The sequence below is a fragment of the Hypanus sabinus genome, unplaced genomic scaffold (assembly GCF_030144855.1).
Source record: "Hypanus sabinus isolate sHypSab1 unplaced genomic scaffold, sHypSab1.hap1 scaffold_325, whole genome shotgun sequence".
Lineage (NCBI taxonomy): Eukaryota > Metazoa > Chordata > Chondrichthyes > Myliobatiformes > Dasyatidae > Hypanus > Hypanus sabinus.
In genome coordinates, this window is record NW_026781232.1 from 34,580 (window position 1) to 51,449 (window position 16,870).

Genomic DNA, 16,870 nt, shown 5'->3' on the forward strand with positions numbered 1-16,870 from the left:
GGCTACAAATTACAACGGGGATAGAAAGGTAAATTGCAAGAGAAGGTCAGAGAGATGCAAAACATTTTGTGGGGCTGAATATTCTGTTTCTCTGCAAAACATTACAAATTATTTGCACTTGCTTCCATGGACATTACAGATGTAATAGGAACATCACTCTGGTTAATTCTATCCTGTTCTCTTCTCCTATTTGTCAACAGATGCAAACGGAGGGAGAACAGAGGGGTTTCATGTCCTAGAAAGGGGAACATTTGGTAAAATATCACAAGTTGAAACACAAGGTATTGCTACAATGTGAGGAGCTGGGGGCGGGGGGGCGTGGGGGGGCGGAGGATTTGGAAAGTGTAAGACCGTAAAGCTGAGAGAGGAAGGGAGAGAGTCACAGAGTAATACAACAGAGAACCAGGCCATGGGGAATTTCTCTTTGCAGATGGATAGAGAAACTCAGATTAGTACTGGATCCCAAAAGAAGGAAATAGTACAATGCCTACGTGATGGCTTTGTATAACAGCATGTGGTTGTGCCCACATGCACAGGGCAGTTCTGAATTAGGTTTTGTATAATGAGTCATTGATGATAACACAACAGAATTCACCCTGCAGTTTGAGAGGGAGAAGCAAACATCAGATGTGTGATTATTATTACAGTGGAGTGAAGCACACTACAGAGGCTTGATAGAGGAGGTGGCTGAAGTTTATTGGAAGGCAACACTTGCGGGATAATGGCAGATATTCACCGGTGGGATGTTCTGGGTGCAATTTGGAAGGTCCAGGAAAAAGCAATCCAAAATACAATGTGGTTAACGGGAGGTTGAACTGACAAGGGAAGTCAAAGAATGCAATGAAACAAAAGTCAAGGCATAGATAGCAAAATTAGAGTGAAGCAGTAGGATTGGGAAGTTTTTACAAACCAACAGAACACAAATTTAAACGCAGTAAGAGGTGAAAAGTGAAATATGAGGGCAAGCTATCCAATCATATGAAAGTGGATACAGAGAGATTTTTTTGGATACATAAAGAGGAAAATAGAAGTGGGAGTGGGCATTGGAGCTATAAAAATGTTGCTGGAGAGGTAATGGTGGACAAAGAAATGATGGATGAACTGAAACTGCATATTGTTTCTATCTTCACAGTGGAAGCTAGTATGGCAGAAATTTGAGTGTCGGGGTCAGAGTGGGCGTGGGTGCCTCAAACACCATCTATAAATTTGCCGATTGCACAGCTGTTGTTGGCAGAAGTTTAGTGGTGAAGAGCTGGTGAACAGAAGTGAGATAGATCAGCAAACTGTGTGCTGTCTAAACAACAACCTTGGACTTAACATCCGTAAGACCGAGGAATTGCCTGTGGACATCAGGAAGGGGAACTCAAGGGAACTCGTACCAGCCTTCATTGAGGGATCAGCAGTGGAAAGGGTGAGCAGTTTCAAGGACCTCGGTGTCAAAATCACTGAAGATCTATCCTGGGCCAAACATTAATGAAATTACAAAGAAGGCATGACAGTAGCTGTATTTCATTGTCAGTCTGAGGAGACTTGATATGTCACCACAGACTCTCAGAAATTTGTACAGATGTACAGTGGAGACTATTCTAACTGGTTGCTTCACTATCTGGAATGGTATTGTGGTGGGGGGAGGAGGTTGTGGGCTGTACTGGTTCAGAAAATCTGCAGAAAGCTGCCAACAGCCTGCTTCCTCTAAGGTGCTATCCTCCCCAGCAGGGAGACATCTGGAATAAGCAGTGCCTCAGAAAGGCAGCACCCAGCATTAAGGACTCCATCACCCAGGACATGCCCTCTTCTCATTGCTACTGTCATGGAGGAGGTTCCAGAGCTTGAAACCAAATGTTGTTTTAGGAATAGCTTTTTCCCAATGCCCAGCAACATCATCATTATGAATGAACAATGAACTCACATGCTCAACCTGTTTGCTTTTTCATTTGTTTTGGCTCTTTTTAAGCACTGCTAAACTAAATACTATATATAAATGCAATTACTACTGTAACTTCCCACAAGATCTAAGGGACCTCTATGTATTGATTAAGGAAAAACTCAACACATTTACCAAACCATCCCATTGAGTCTTTTTACACTAGAGGCATCCCAGTCAATATGTGGAAAGTTAAGATCACCTACTATCACAACCTTGTGTTTCTTGTACAGTGTGTGATCACTACAAATTTGTTCCTCTAAATCCAGCTCACTTTTGAGTGATTTGTAATCTGATCCCTTTAATGTGGTAACCCATTTCTTATCCCTTAGTTCCACCCATTTATCCTTAGTCACTGATCTCTCCATCCTGTCCTGTTGGAACAGTGCCGTGACATTTTCCCTGACTAGTAATGCCACCACTCCCCCTTCAATTCTTTCTGCTTTGCTCTGTCTAAAACAGCAGATCCATGGAATACCGAGCAACCAGTCCTGCCCCTTCTGCAACAAAGTCTCACTGATGGCTATGGAGTCAGTATTCCATATGCTTGCCCATGCCCTGAGCTCAGCTGATTCTCCTATAATACTCATTGCATTAAAATTTAAATTGAAATGTATAACACCCAGAAAAATAACCTTTCATGCTCAACCTTTTGATTCCCGACTTCATATATAGGCGTAACAATATATTTCCCCACCACCTCCACCCAAACTCCCCCCACCCCCCCCCCCACCTCGTGCAGTAGCACAAGCAAACTTACACCGCTTCTCACCAAATTCTGGAAAGTCTCGACCTTATGAAATCCCTCTCCTGCTACACACAACCGAGCATCTCCTCAGCAACTGTGGTATGCTGGATGCAGTGAGAGGCGCAAACGGACCTGGGAATCCTCATGGTTAAATTCCAAGTTGAACTGACGGCAAGGAATTTAAATCCAATAATAGCATTTATTTAGACGACAAAAATATCAAAGCAAGGATGTAACACTGAGATTTTATAATGTATTTACTAGACTTTATTTAGAATATTTTCAATAGCTTTGGGATCCTTACCTATGAAAGGATGTGCTGGTATTGGAAAGCATCCAGAGGAGGTTAATGAGAATTTTTCTGTGAGTGAAAGGGTTAAAGTATGCCTGAGGTTCATTTGATGGCTTTGTGTCTGTACTCACTGTTTAGAGGAATGGGGCTGGGGGTGGGGTGGTGAGGAGAAATTTATTCAGCTATGTGGTGTTAAATCTGAAGAGTTCATTGTCATAGATGGCTGGAAAGATAAAGTCTTTTGGTATAGATACAGCAGTGGTTAATAGATTATCGATTAGTAAGGGTTCAAATGTTATAGGGAGATGCTGGAGATTGGGATTATGGCATTGCAGATTCAATGGGTCAAATGGTTTAATTCTGTCATGATGTTTTATGAAAAAAATAACAAGAATTCAGAACTTTCATATTTCCATCAATGTAAGAACCAAAGGTAACAAGTACAGACAACCTAATATGGTGAGGGAAATGTCGAGTGTTAGGTAGAAAGAAGAAAGGTATTTCATAGATACAGACAGGATAAAAAGTAAAGGGGATGGCTGAAAAGGAAATTGGGATGGCAAGGAAAAAATCTAAATTGGAGAAAAACAAATTTTGATGGCATCAGACGGGATTCGCTAAATGTGGATTTGACAGGGTAGAGATGCCTGGTGGACGGAAGGCTTTCAAAAGTGAAATATTGAGTGTACAGAATCTGTATGCTCCTGTTAGAATAAAAGGCAAAGCTAACAGGTTTAGGGTACTCCTGTTATTGAGAGATAATCAGAGTCTGGTAAGGCAAAAGGAGACACAAATAAGGTGTACGCAGTTCAGTGTTCAAAGTTCATTGTAAATCCCTAATCAAAGTACAGATATGTTGCACATACAGCCCTGAGATTCATTCTCTTGCATGCAATCACAGTAAGTATAGAACTGTGATAGAGTCAGTGAGAGACTGCTCCCAATGGGATGGTCAAACAGCCATTAATTATAATAATAATTAATTAATACACAATAAATATCAAGATCATGAGATGAAGAATCCCTGAAAGGGAATCCATTGGTTGTGGAGACAGTTCACTGATGAGGCAAGGAGTAATAACTGTTCCTGAAACTGGTGATGTGAGTCCTGAGGCTTCTGTACCAGTTTCCTGATGGCCCCAGGTGAGTAGAGAGCACAGCCTGGATGGTGGGCTTTCTTAATGATAGATGTTTCTTTCTTGTGACAAATTAGGAGAGCTAAAGGAACACATGAGGTTTCTCTGTCAAACAAGGTAAAAGAGAATCCCAGTGGCTTCTAAAGATACATTAAGAGCAAAAGAAGAGCAACGGCCAAAATTGGTCACCTTAATTTTCACCATGGTCATCTATGAATGGAGCCAGATCCAGATAAAACCCTTATCAAAGTAACGATATGTTGCACATACAGATATGCTGCAGCTCTAAATGCAACATATGCACAGCTACCCAAGCTTTTCCAAAATGTTACAACAGAATCTGCATCTACCTCTTCTGTTGGCAGCTCATTCCTCAGACACCACCCCCGAGTGAAGACCCACCCTTTGTGGAAGACTAGTGTAAAAGTTGCAGTGGTCCTGTTGGAGAGATTTCAAATATCCTTAGCCAAGGGAGGATCGGAGGATAGTTAAATTTGTTCCATTGTTCAAGAGAGCCTCTACAAATAAGCCAGGAGATTATAAAGCAGTCAGCCTGATATCAGTAGTGGGTGAATTATTAGTTGGCATTGCAAAGACCAGAATATATAAATATTTGGATAAAGAGAGTTGATTAGAGATTGTCAACAAGGCTTTGTGCAAGACAGGTCATATTTAACTGAATATACTGGGTTTCTTGAGTAGGTTACCAAGAGGCTGATGAAGGAAAGGTGATGGATATTTTTATATGGACTTTCACAAGACTTTTTGCAACTTCCCACATTGGGAGGTTGGTCAGGAGGTTAATTTACTTGACATTCCTGATGACTTAGTTCACTAGATTCGACATTGTATCAGTGGAGTGGCAAGAGAGTGGTCGTGCGTTGGTTGTCTCTCCAACTAGAAGCCTGTGGCTAGTGGTGTCCACAGGGGTCAGTTCTGAGTCTGTTGTTTGTCATCTGTAACAACAATCCGGTTGATAATGTGGTAAACTGGATTAGCAATGTTGCCAATGATGTCACGATTGTGGGTTTAATGGACAACAATAAAGGCTATCAGTGCTTGCAGAAGATCTGGAGCATCTGAGAAAATGAACTGAAAGGTGCAGGTAGAATTTATTGCAGTTAGGGTGAGATGTTGCTATTTGGGAGGACAAACCAGGATAAGATTGGTAGGGCTCTGAGGTGTATGAGCCAAGGAACCTGGAAATACAGATTTATATCCTTGAAAGCAGCGTCACAGGCAGATACATTTCAAAAGAGAGCTTTAGGTATAATGGTCCTCATATATCGGGGCATTGAGTACAAGACTTGTGATGTTATGTTAAGGTCAAAATATGTCAATCAAATTGAAAGAGCTGAGAGAAAATTTACGAGGATCTGAATTACAAGGAACGTTTGAATACATTAGGAATTTATTTACTGCTGTGTTTAGTGGGAACGATGACATGTTTAAGAGGAGCCTGAGTGGAGAATTCACTCAGGGGTGGTGTCAGAGGAACAAGCTGCCAACAGAAATGGTAGATGCAAATTTTATTGTAACATTTCGGAAAAGTTTGCGTAGCTGGATAAGATGAGTGACCATGGATGAGAGACGTATGGTATGGGTGCAGGTAGATGGGACTACAGAGAACAGGCTGGCATGGGCTGAAGTTGTTGTTTCTGTGCTGTAGTGCTCCATGACTCTCTGACCAACACTCCCTGCCCCCAATACACAAAAGGTCAACCTGCCAGTTGCCTTCCTAACTACATCTGGCTCTTCCTGCAGTCGGAGATAAACACCCTGTGGTTGACCAGTGTGACTACACTCTTACTTCTGTAAAAATGTCTTTGCATTTTTCGTAAATCTCTCTCTGAATCCTTTCTCAGTTATAGGCCCTGAACATGGTCCACTCCGTGGTACTGATCCATTTCCAACCTGACTGGAGGTTTATCCTGCGTCTATTCCCAATAATGTGTTAGTCCATTACAGATGATATATCCAGTCACACACCTTCCACTCCACAATTCTGCCTATTTTAAACCTGACAACTGTTATCCTGTGACTGTTTCATTTTCAGCACCTATGTGCAATCCTGTTATTCAGCTCAATACTGACCCATCACTGAACCTCTGGTTGTTCGGGGAAACGGACTGACAGGGAACAATAGGCTCTTCATTGCAGAGGCTCAGGATAGATGATATTTGTTTTATTTTGCATACTTTTTCCAAACATACTGTTGCAAAGTTGCTGCACCGCCCAGCTCAGACTTCATTGCTTCGAGAAGCCGATGCGGAAAGTAGTCGACCTGTCGCTGAGCCTGACACCACTCATTGCAGAGAGTGAGGAGGTTGTAGGTGGTCCGATCTCCCTCCACTCACACACGTACATCTCATCTGGATTCACACGTGAGTAGACATCCCCTTTGTCTTGTGCTCTGTTTGCATATGTGTGTGTTGCACAGGGACAGTGTGTGGGGATGGGGGAAGAGAGAGAGAGTGTAAGTAAATTATCGCTGATGGACCTCCTCTGTCTCATCCATCTGTAAGGTTTCAGAAAACAATTACTCATCTTTGTTTAGTGTCGCAATGAGGGAGATCTCGACTCTGTCAGTGGGTTCCCAGTGAGGGAGATCTCACCTCCATCTGTGGCATCTCAGTGAGGGAACAAAGGAAATGAACCCTCTTACTGTGGGGTCTCGGTGAAAGAGATCTCACCTTTTTCCATGGGGTCTCAATGAAGGAGAAATGGAGATTCACCTCTGCCTGTGGGGATCCAGTGATGGAGGGATATATCTATCCCACTACAGATGGAAAACCGTTATGATCCACAGTTCCTTCCCCTACTTAAACTCTGTCCTCAGCCCCAGTGTGTCATTTCTCACTGAGTTAATTCCAATCTTTCATTTCCAGAATGTTACCAGCTGAGCTGATCATTTTGCTGCTGATCCTGGGTTCTCTGGGTGAGTAATGTGTTGTAGCGAAAGACTGCGTGCAGTGTACAGTAAGAGGAAGTGGATGTTATTTAGTATTTCTGTATTATTTCTGTAGCTGAGCAGAGTCAGCCTGTACTTAATGGGGGAAAAGTACTGAAGGACATGGGGAACGTTATGAATCCAATTTGAATCTGGAACATATGGCATTAAATTCGGTGATCAGAAACATCCAGATACTCGGTATTGGTAAATAAACATTAGGGAGTGGAGGAAGATGGGGAGGCAGAGATCTTTCAGCAGAGAATTTCAGTCTTGAAGACAAAGGAGAAAGCATGGCTGGCAATGCAGTGATTACACTCTGAGAGGCTGGGGCTGGGGGAGTTTTAAGAGGCTGGAGGAGATTACACTGGGAGGAAGTGGTGAGGCTAAATTGGGATGTGAATGTAAAGTTGAATTGTACATTATGTAACCAGATTAGTGAACACGGATGGTTGATGAAGGAGCCTTGGTACAATTTCAGGCATCAGAGTTTGTGAAGAGCAGAGGGAAGAGTGGAAGATAGCAGAAGGTGTGAATGAGAGATGGACTGATGCAGAGGCGTAGCTTGGTGACGTTACAGAGCCGATTGTCACGGTAGGGAGAGGTGTGACTGGAGCACATCTGTGACTGCAGCAGACCCTCTGACTGAGAGAGAAACCTCAGGAACGGAGGTGCCCATGCACCTTGGCACGGCTTGAGGAAGGACAAAAGGGGACCCAGTTCAAACCTGAGCTTCATGGAGTTTGCATGGTCTCCCTGTGACCATGTGGACTCCAAACGGTTCTCTCATTTCCCTCTCATGCCAGGTGTGGTCAGGTTTGGTTCAGAGTGAGGCAATATCTGTGGAGATGAATAAAGAACTGATGTTTCAGTTCAGAACTCTTTATCAGGACTGCAGGTTTGATTGGTTAAATGGCCACTGTAAATGGTCCTTTGCCTGGTGGTGAGTTGCATCCTGGAGGTAGTTGTTGGGTACATCTGGATGATAAAAAGTGAATCGGGTTGGATTGGGGCAAGTTGCTGTGTGATGCTCACTGTTCACCCTGTGAGCAGAATTGCCACTTTCTGTGCAAGATATAGTGTATAAGAGCTGTGGCTTGATTGGTGAGATTCAGACAGGACCCTTGCTGTTAGTCTGGGGGTATCCCTGCCCAGGTCACCTTCAACCTGACACATGAGCATTGACTTCTCCTTCAAGTATTTTATCCCCCCCCCTCTTCCTCTTCTTCTAATCCCATCTGGCCTGTTACCTCTTTTCAGAACCTGCCTATCAACACCCCCTGCTGCCTCTCCTTCGCTTTTTCTCATGATTCATTCTCCTTTCCTGTCAGATTCCTTCTTCTCCAGCCCATTCCTTTTTCCACCAACATGGCTTGACCTATCATCTTCTGTCTAGTCCTAACTTCCTTCCCTCCCCCAGCCTCGCCTTTTCTATTCTGGCATCTCCCCCCTTCCTTCCAAGTCCTGAATAAGGGTCTCAGTTCTAATTGTTGCCTGTTTACTCATTTCCATTGATCCTACCTGACCTGCTGTGTTCACCTCGAATTATGTGTGTGTTCTTGCAATCAGTGTCACTTTATACACCCAGTATCCAGTTTATTGGGTATTGAACTTTTTATTGTGTTTGTTTTTTCATGATTCTTTGTAAACTGCAGAGACTGATGTGCATTAAAATCCCAGCAGTTTCTGAGTTACTCAAACAACCCCTTCTGGTACCAACAATTCTACAATCAACGTCACTTAGATCACATTTCTTCCCATTCTGATATTTGGTCTAAACAACAACTGAACCTCTTGACTATGTCTGCATTCTTTTATGTATTAAGTTGATGCTACATGATTGGCTAATTAAATATTTGAATTTACAAGTTAGTATTCAGGTGTACCTAATAAAGTGACCACTTAGTTTATCCCCAATAACCTGGCCAATACGGCAGTCTGAATTCCACTGATTCACCACCCTCTGGCTAAAGAGATTCCTCCATATCTCTGTTCTAAAGAGCTGTCCTTGTATTTAGAGGCTCTGCCTTCTGATCCAACACTCTCCCACTGTGGACATGTCTCTGTTTCCAGTCTATCAAAGCCTTTCATTATATGATAGGGCAGGTAATGGGACCTCGATGGGCACATGGATGGCAGAAGCATGGAGGGTTGTGTCAACTTGCTCAGGATCATCCTGAATCAGTGTCCAGAATTGCTACATCTCCTGTTGGTTTTATTATGTACGATTCAAGAATGGTCTCCTGGGTGGATTCCAAGAACTCTACTGATACTGTCTCCTTCCTGTGGTCCTAACCCAATTAGTGACAAGATAATTGGAACACCTAGTCCTCGTGCAGCTCATAAAGTTGGCAATGCATTTATTCTTTGATCTTCCACTGATGTTGAGCAGCCGGTTGTGCACCTCACAAAGTGTATGTCCATTTAAACTTTCCCAATTTAACCAGCACGGACTTAAATGCAAAATACTCAGTGTATACTTTTAGTAAGTATGTCTCAAACTCTTTGTATTTCATCTGAAATTTGTAATTGAGAACGTTTAGTGGTTTCTTCTCCCAACACAAAGGCTTGACACTATCATAAGCCTGCCAGATATAGTTATATCATATCATATCTCATATTGTTTATCATATTTCTTTCCCTGATCACGTCCATTACAAATTGAGCAATTGAGACAAGACACAAAAATGTTTTCTTTCTCTCTGCTGCACTGCTTGTTGCTGCTGCCTTCCCCACTCATATCTCTGCCTTCGGCTGATTCCTCTGTACTCCCATACCCCTGCATCTTGTAGAAAGCTCTGAGCAGCACTTCGGAAACTTCAGAACGTAGATTTAGGCTGATTTGTGGAACAGTACTGACTTAATTGTACAGGGATATTCAACATGCTGCAGGAAAATTAGAAAGCATAATGCATTGTCGAGTAAATTAATTCAAAAAAGAAACACATTGATTTTATACTATTCATCATTTCTGTAGTTCAGAAATTAATCAGTTTTTTCAACATTTCTAATTCAGTTATTCAGTACACTCAGCTTACGTAAAGGATTTACATGATATTATTTAAATGAAGTGATTTCATACTGAAACGTGAGTTCTGTGATGGTTTCTAACCTATTGTTTTATTCTTACATTTATGGTTTTATTGTATATATGGCATCATCAGTTTTGTTTCTGACTTTTAAGTATCAATGTAAGCTTCCCTGTGACAGACTGAGCTGCCTGCTTCAGGGAGTTAGTTGGGGGTTTGAATGCTCTATAAGAGCAAAAGACATTGGAGCAGAATTAGGTCAGTGAGCCAGCCATCATGGCTGATTTATTATCAATCTCAACTGCATACTCCTGTCTTCTCCCGATAACCTTTGACATCCTGACTAACCAAGAACCTACCAACCTCTGCATTAAATATACTCAGTGACTTGGTCTCCTCAATCATCTATGGAAATTAATTCCACAGATGCACCACCCTGTGGCTAAAGAAATCCCTCCTCATTTCTGCTTTAAATGATTGCTGTTCTATTCTGAGTTTGTCTCTCGTGGTCTGAGACTCACTCACAAAAGGAAACATCCTCTCCATATCCATGCTATCTAGGGCTTTCAATATTCAAGAGGTTTCAATGAGATCCTAGCACATTTCTCTAAATTCCTGCTAGAAAAGCCCAGAGACATAAAATTCTCCATAGATTTAACCCTTTCGTTCCCAGAATATCTCCTGGGAACCTCCGCTGGATCTTTTCTTAAATAAGCCCAAGAGAGCTCACAATATTGCAAGATTGGCCTAACCTCCATATGACATCCTTGCTCGTATATTCTGGCCCTCTAAAAAAGAATGGTAACAGTCCATTTACCTTCCTAACCACTGACTCGGCATGCAAGGTAACTGTCAGGGAATGGTAACAGTCCATTTACCTTCCTAACCACTGACTCGGCATGCAAGGTAACCGTCAGGGAATGGTAACAGTCCATTTACCTTCCTAACCACTGACTCGGCATGTAAGGTAACCGTCAGGGAATGGTAACAGTCCATTTACCTTCCTAACCACTGACTCAGCATGCAAGGTAACCGTCAGGGAATGCGGCACAGTCCATTTACCTTCCTAACCACTGACTCGGCATGCAAGGTAACCGTCAGGGAATGGTAACAGTCCATTTACCTTCCTAACCACTGACTCAGCATGCAAAGTAACTGTCAGGGAATGGTAACAGTCCATTTACCTTCCTTACCACTGACTCGGCATGCAAGGTAACCGTCAGGGAATGGTAACAGTCCATTTACCTTCCTAACCACTGACTCAGCATGCAAGGTAACCGTCAGGGAATGGTAACAGTCCATTTACCTTCCTAACCACTGACTCGGCATGCAAGGTAACCGTCAGGGAATGGTAACAGTCCATTTACCTTCCTAACCACTGACTCGGCATGCAAGGTAACCGTCAGGGAATGGTAACAGTCCATTTAGCTTCCTAACCACTGACTCGGCATGCAAGGTAACCGTCAGGGAATGCGGCACAAGGACAAGTAAGTTCCTTTGCACCGCTGATTTTTAAAAAATCTACCCGTTTATAAAATTGACTATGCCTTTATTTCTACTACCAAATTGCATGAGCATACACTTCCCGACATTATCTGTCACTTCTTTACCCATTCCCCAAGTGTGTCTAAGTCCTCCTACAGACTCCCTGCTTCCCAACATTACCTGCCCTCCACATACCTTCTATTCTCTGAAAACTTAGTTGCAAAGCCATCAGATCCATCATCCTAATCATGGCCACATCATGTAAAAAAAAGTAATGGTCACAAAACTGACCCTTGTGGAACAATCATCAGCAGCGAATCAAAAGAAAAAGCCCCCTTTATTCATTTATTTTGCTTGCTTCAAATCAGCCAATATTCTATCCAAGTTAGTCTCTTTCCTTTAATGCCATGACCCCTTATCTTGTTAAACAACTTCACGTATGGCAGCCTGTCAAAAGCCTCTGATAATTCAAGTAAACAACATCCTCCAACTCTCCTTTGTCTATCCTGTCTGCTATTTCCTCAAAGAAGTCCGTCAGAGTTGTCTGGCAAGATCTCCCCAGAAGGAAACTATGCTAACTTTGGCCTACTTTATCACATGCATCCAACATCTTCCCAACCACTGAATTCAGGCTAAATGACCTTTGATTTCCTTTGTTTTGACTCCTCCACTTCTTAAAGAATAAGTAGACGTTTACAATTTTGCATTGATTCAGAATCTAGTGATTCACGAAAAATCAATAGTAATTTCTCCGTAGTTTCGCACTTGCCTCTTTCCAAACTCTAAGCTTAATCATCCGGTCCATGTGACTAATGTACCTTCAGACCTTTCTGCTTCCCAAACACCTTTTCCATAGTAATGGCAACTCTCTTCTGTCCCCTGATTCTATTAAAGTTTTGATGCAAAATACTCATTCCTTTTTACCTCTCAGGTGTTATTTTTCATTGGTCCAATATCCACACTTTCTTCTCTTTTATTCTTTACGTATCTGACAAACTCTTCTGGTATCCTCTTTGATATTATTGTTAAGCTTACCTTCATATTTCATCTTTTCTCTCATTTATTTTTAGTTGACTTCTGTTGATCTTTGAAAGCTTCCTAATCCGTGACCCTCCAACTATTATTTAATGTTTATTATATGCTATCTCTTTTGCTTTAATGCTGTCTTTAATTTCCCTTCTCACTCACAGTTCCCTCATTCTTCCTATAGAATCCTTCCTCATCTTTGGGTTGCATCTATCCTGCACCTTCCTGAATTACCCCAAGAAACACATGTTCCCTGTAAGGCAACGTTCTCCTGTTTCTTCCCATTTCACAAAAACTCGTAGGAATGGAGTTGTGTGGAAGATAGCAAAGGCTGAATGAACAGTGGATATAACATAAAACACGGTCATCATTCTGCCCCTCAGTTGCAGCCTCCACCATTGGTGATCCGTGTAAAAATCACACCATCCTGGATCAGCCCTGGAGGAGCTCGAATTGCTCTGAAACTCGATGCAGTGGTCAGTGGATGGATGACGGAAACCTTGCAGAAGGATGGTACAGATTTAGCAGGTGAAGTTCAACAGTCCTGGGTTCCCAATTACATCCTAACAGGATGCTGTCAGTGAATTTTCCATCTTCTTCCTGGCTGTTTCTATGTACTGTATTGTGAGCTAGCAATATAAATTTCCTTCTAAATTCCCTAGCTAAAGCTAATGTATTCATTGGTGGTGTAGAGATATCCAAGGAGGTGTAAGGCAGTCCTTCCCTCTGCTAGCCTGCAGGTCCCCCTTGGGCAATGTGTCCCAACTGCTTAGACCTCACCACTCCCTACCACCAATGATCTGGGACACATGAAGCTGGGGAGCAGGTAGTGGATGGTCTTATAGCAGTTGGTGCATATCCCATGTCCTGTTTATATGACCATTGATGTCAGCAGACAATCTCTGAAGAGTATGGATATAGCTGGAGTCACCATCTTGTAAAGACACTGCCCAGTAGAAGGGAATGGCAAATCACTTCTGTGGAAAGGTTTACAAATAACAATCAGAGAAAGACTTTGATCGGCCATGGTCATACGACACAGTAAATAACATAATAACAAAAAAGATGTAAATGAGTCAGTTGAATTCTGTAGTTTTTTTTTTTTGGTTAGAGGTGGTGGTGAATGGTGCTGAAAGGATCACTTTCCAAGGGTTCAGTCTGAATCTGATGGGCTGAATGGTTTCCATCTGCATTCAGTATGTATATGATTCGGGTAAAATGTGATAGAATGGCTCATGCAGAGAAGCGAGGGATGTCACTTCTTTTGGGGAGCCAGGGTGGGGGTGAAGTGAAGAGGAAGCTCCCTCACTCATCTTTGAGGAAATTGTTATTTGCACAAGAATTTGGAGGGGCTCAAGGGCAAACTGAGTTTCCTGTGATCTGTCCAGAGCTGAACAGTGTGTGGATATAATAGACCACAGTTCCTGATCTGGACTGACTCTCTGATCATTGTTTCAGTCATGGCAATGTGAAGATTCCCGAAACCTCGGTTCCATTCTTTCACTGCTCTACATGGAGTCCAGGCTGGTTAAAAGGTAGGTTTACAAGAACTTACCACAGTGTTTATTGAGTTTGGCAAGATTGACAATGTCAGTCACTTTTGTTCCAGAGAGCTATGTTGGCTGGAGTCAGGGCTTTAGCTGGCTGCAGTAGGGTAAGCAGCAGCGTTCACTGAGTGGTTTCCTCACAGTTACTCAGTCTCCACTCCAGTTGTGGTTCTCTATGGAGTCCAGAAGAGGGGCAGGTTTGCAAAAGTGTTGTGGATCAATCTTCTTGACGCCCTTATAGATTGAATAGAGCACCACTTCACTGTAAGTTCTTGTTTGGTTAAAAATTACCTTTTGCCCTTCATGATGATAGTGTTTAAGCCAACAGTGAAAGCCCTCCATTGCCCAATTCCATCTCCAAATGGCCTAATTCCATTCCAATATTTTTGGTCTTCTGGACAGGGATTCACAACCTTTTTTATGCCATATACCCCTCTCATTAAGACCATAGGAGCAGAATTATGCCATTCAGCTCATTGAGTCAGCTCTAACATTCTATCATGGCCGATCCTTTTACTCCTCCTCTGCTCCCCTTCCCGGCCTTCTCCCGTAACATCTGATGCCATGGCTAATCAAGAATCTCTCAAGCTCTACCTTAAGTACATCCAATGGCCTGGCCTACACCGCTGCCTGAGGAGGGGTCTGTGGACCTCAGGTTGGGTGTCCCTGTCCAAGGGATTTACCAGCATGAAGTGACCTCAGGGTGCATGGATATTGGGGAGGGGAGTGTGAACTTTTGACTGAGAATGGAACAGTGCTTGGATTAGGAAACACTGTGCTTTGGTAAGTACTGATATCATTCTTTTTTCAGGTTCATTTTACAGTGTTTGTAAACCTCACTCCAGGTCCCCATCCTGATGTTGGAGTGGGTTCATTTCACAGTCTTTATAAACTTCATTCCAGATCCCCATCCTGATGTGGGAGCAGGCGAAGTGACCAGGACCATCTGTTTCAACTGGGTTAAAGATAACCCGGAGAGACACACTTGCTCTAAGCAAATGGACATCACAATCAAAAACTGCACAGCTTACTTTGTGTATAAGCTGAAGCCAACACCGGGCTTATATAGTGTGTATTGTACAGGTATGTTTCTCTTCATATTGGCTCTGTAGATCTGTGTGGGAGAAGCCCAGTGAATATTTGGAGCATCCAAGTCTTTCGACAACCACAGTGGCCTGAATTTTCCAGAGGGCCATCAGTAATCAGCTCATTTAGTTTTCCCTGACCTCCAGAATGTGGCAAATGCTGTGTCCGAATTCAATGACTTGACCAATAAAAGCTCTCATCCCATAAGCCTCCTTAACCACCTTATCAATCTGTGTAGCCACTTTCAAGGAGTTCCGAACCAAGATTCCAAGATCTCTCCGCTCTGCAATAATGCTGAGGACCTTGCCCTTAACAGTGTAGTGTTTCTTTCCTTATTTTAGTGTGACTGAAAGTTTCAGGTATTGAAACTCTGTGAAAATTTAGAGGAACCTGAGTTACAGCAGTTTTATTGAACTGCGTTTTACATAGTTGAAACACACTAAGTACTCCAGCAGAAAACATCAAAGAAGGATGACTATTAAGAGGCTGAGAATTTGTCCTGATATCCACGTATGCTAACAGCTAAGCTAGGAGAGGTTGACCACTGCCTGCAAGGCTTCCCTCATTGAAACACAAAACCTGAATGCAGGACTTGTTTTCTGGTGTGGAAGGTAACTCTCAGAGTGACCACACAGAATGGGAGCTGAAGCACAGGCTGTTCTTACTGGACATCATAAGACTGTAAGGTATAGGAGATCCAATAGGAGATTTGACCCATCAAGTCTGCTCTGCCATTTCATCATGGCTGATTCATTTCCCTCTCAGCTCCAATCTCCTGCCTTCATGCCCATAATCTATCACTTCCACCTTAAATATACCCAATGACTTGGCCTCCACACCCTACTGTGCCAATGCATTACACCTATTCACTCTTCTCTGGGCTAATGAAATTCCTCCTCATCTCTATTCTAAATGGATATATTGTATGTGTAGTTATTTTATTTGTTACATCCAATGGACTAAACCCTCTTATATTGCATCTTCAGTGCATTGTACAAGCTATAAAGAAGGGAAATTGGGAGGATATTGCTCCAAAACTAACATTGTATATTTCAAGCAAGAGAAAATCTGCAGATCCAAGGACCACCCACAAAATGCTAGAGTAACTCAGTGGGCCAGACAACATCTGTGGAAAAGAGCATAATTGACATTTCAGGCTGACACCCTTTGGCAAGACTGGAGAAAAATAGATGAGTAGATTTAAAAGGTGAATGGAGGGGAGTGATATAAACACAAGATTATAGGTGATACCAGAAGGGGAGTGATGAAGGAAAGAGCTGGGAAATTGATAGATGAAGTACTTACAGGGCTGGAGAAGTGGAAGTCCAATAGGAGAGAACGGAGGGCCATGGAAGAATGAAAAGGTGAGGAGCATCAGAGGGAGGTGATGGGCACGCAAGGAGAGAGAGTAAAGGGGATGGGGAAAACATCAACCGTACTTTTTTTCCATAGATGCTGCCTGGCTTGCATAGTTCCTCCAGCATTTTGTCAGGATTTTATACCTAATTGTGTATACATGTATGTACAGTTAGATCAATGCCGATCAGGTACACAGTCAGATTAATGTGTGTTGATAAAGCTGATGGTCTGGTGAATAAAGATGTCCCAGAGCCTATTGGTCCTGGCCTTAATGCAACAGTATTGTCT

At 42.6% G+C, this 16,870-nt stretch overlaps 1 long non-coding RNA gene across 1 annotated transcript; it reads left to right on the plus strand.

Annotated features, from left to right (window-relative positions):
* Positions 1 to 13,036: 13,036 nt before the first annotated feature.
* Positions 13,037 to 15,097, plus strand: LOC132388445 (uncharacterized). Its single transcript, XR_009510234.1, has 3 exons — positions 13,037 to 13,118; positions 14,049 to 14,125; positions 15,041 to 15,097. It is a non-coding gene; the product is annotated as an uncharacterized LOC132388445 (long non-coding RNA).
* The last annotated feature ends 1,773 nt before the right edge of the window (positions 15,098 to 16,870 follow it).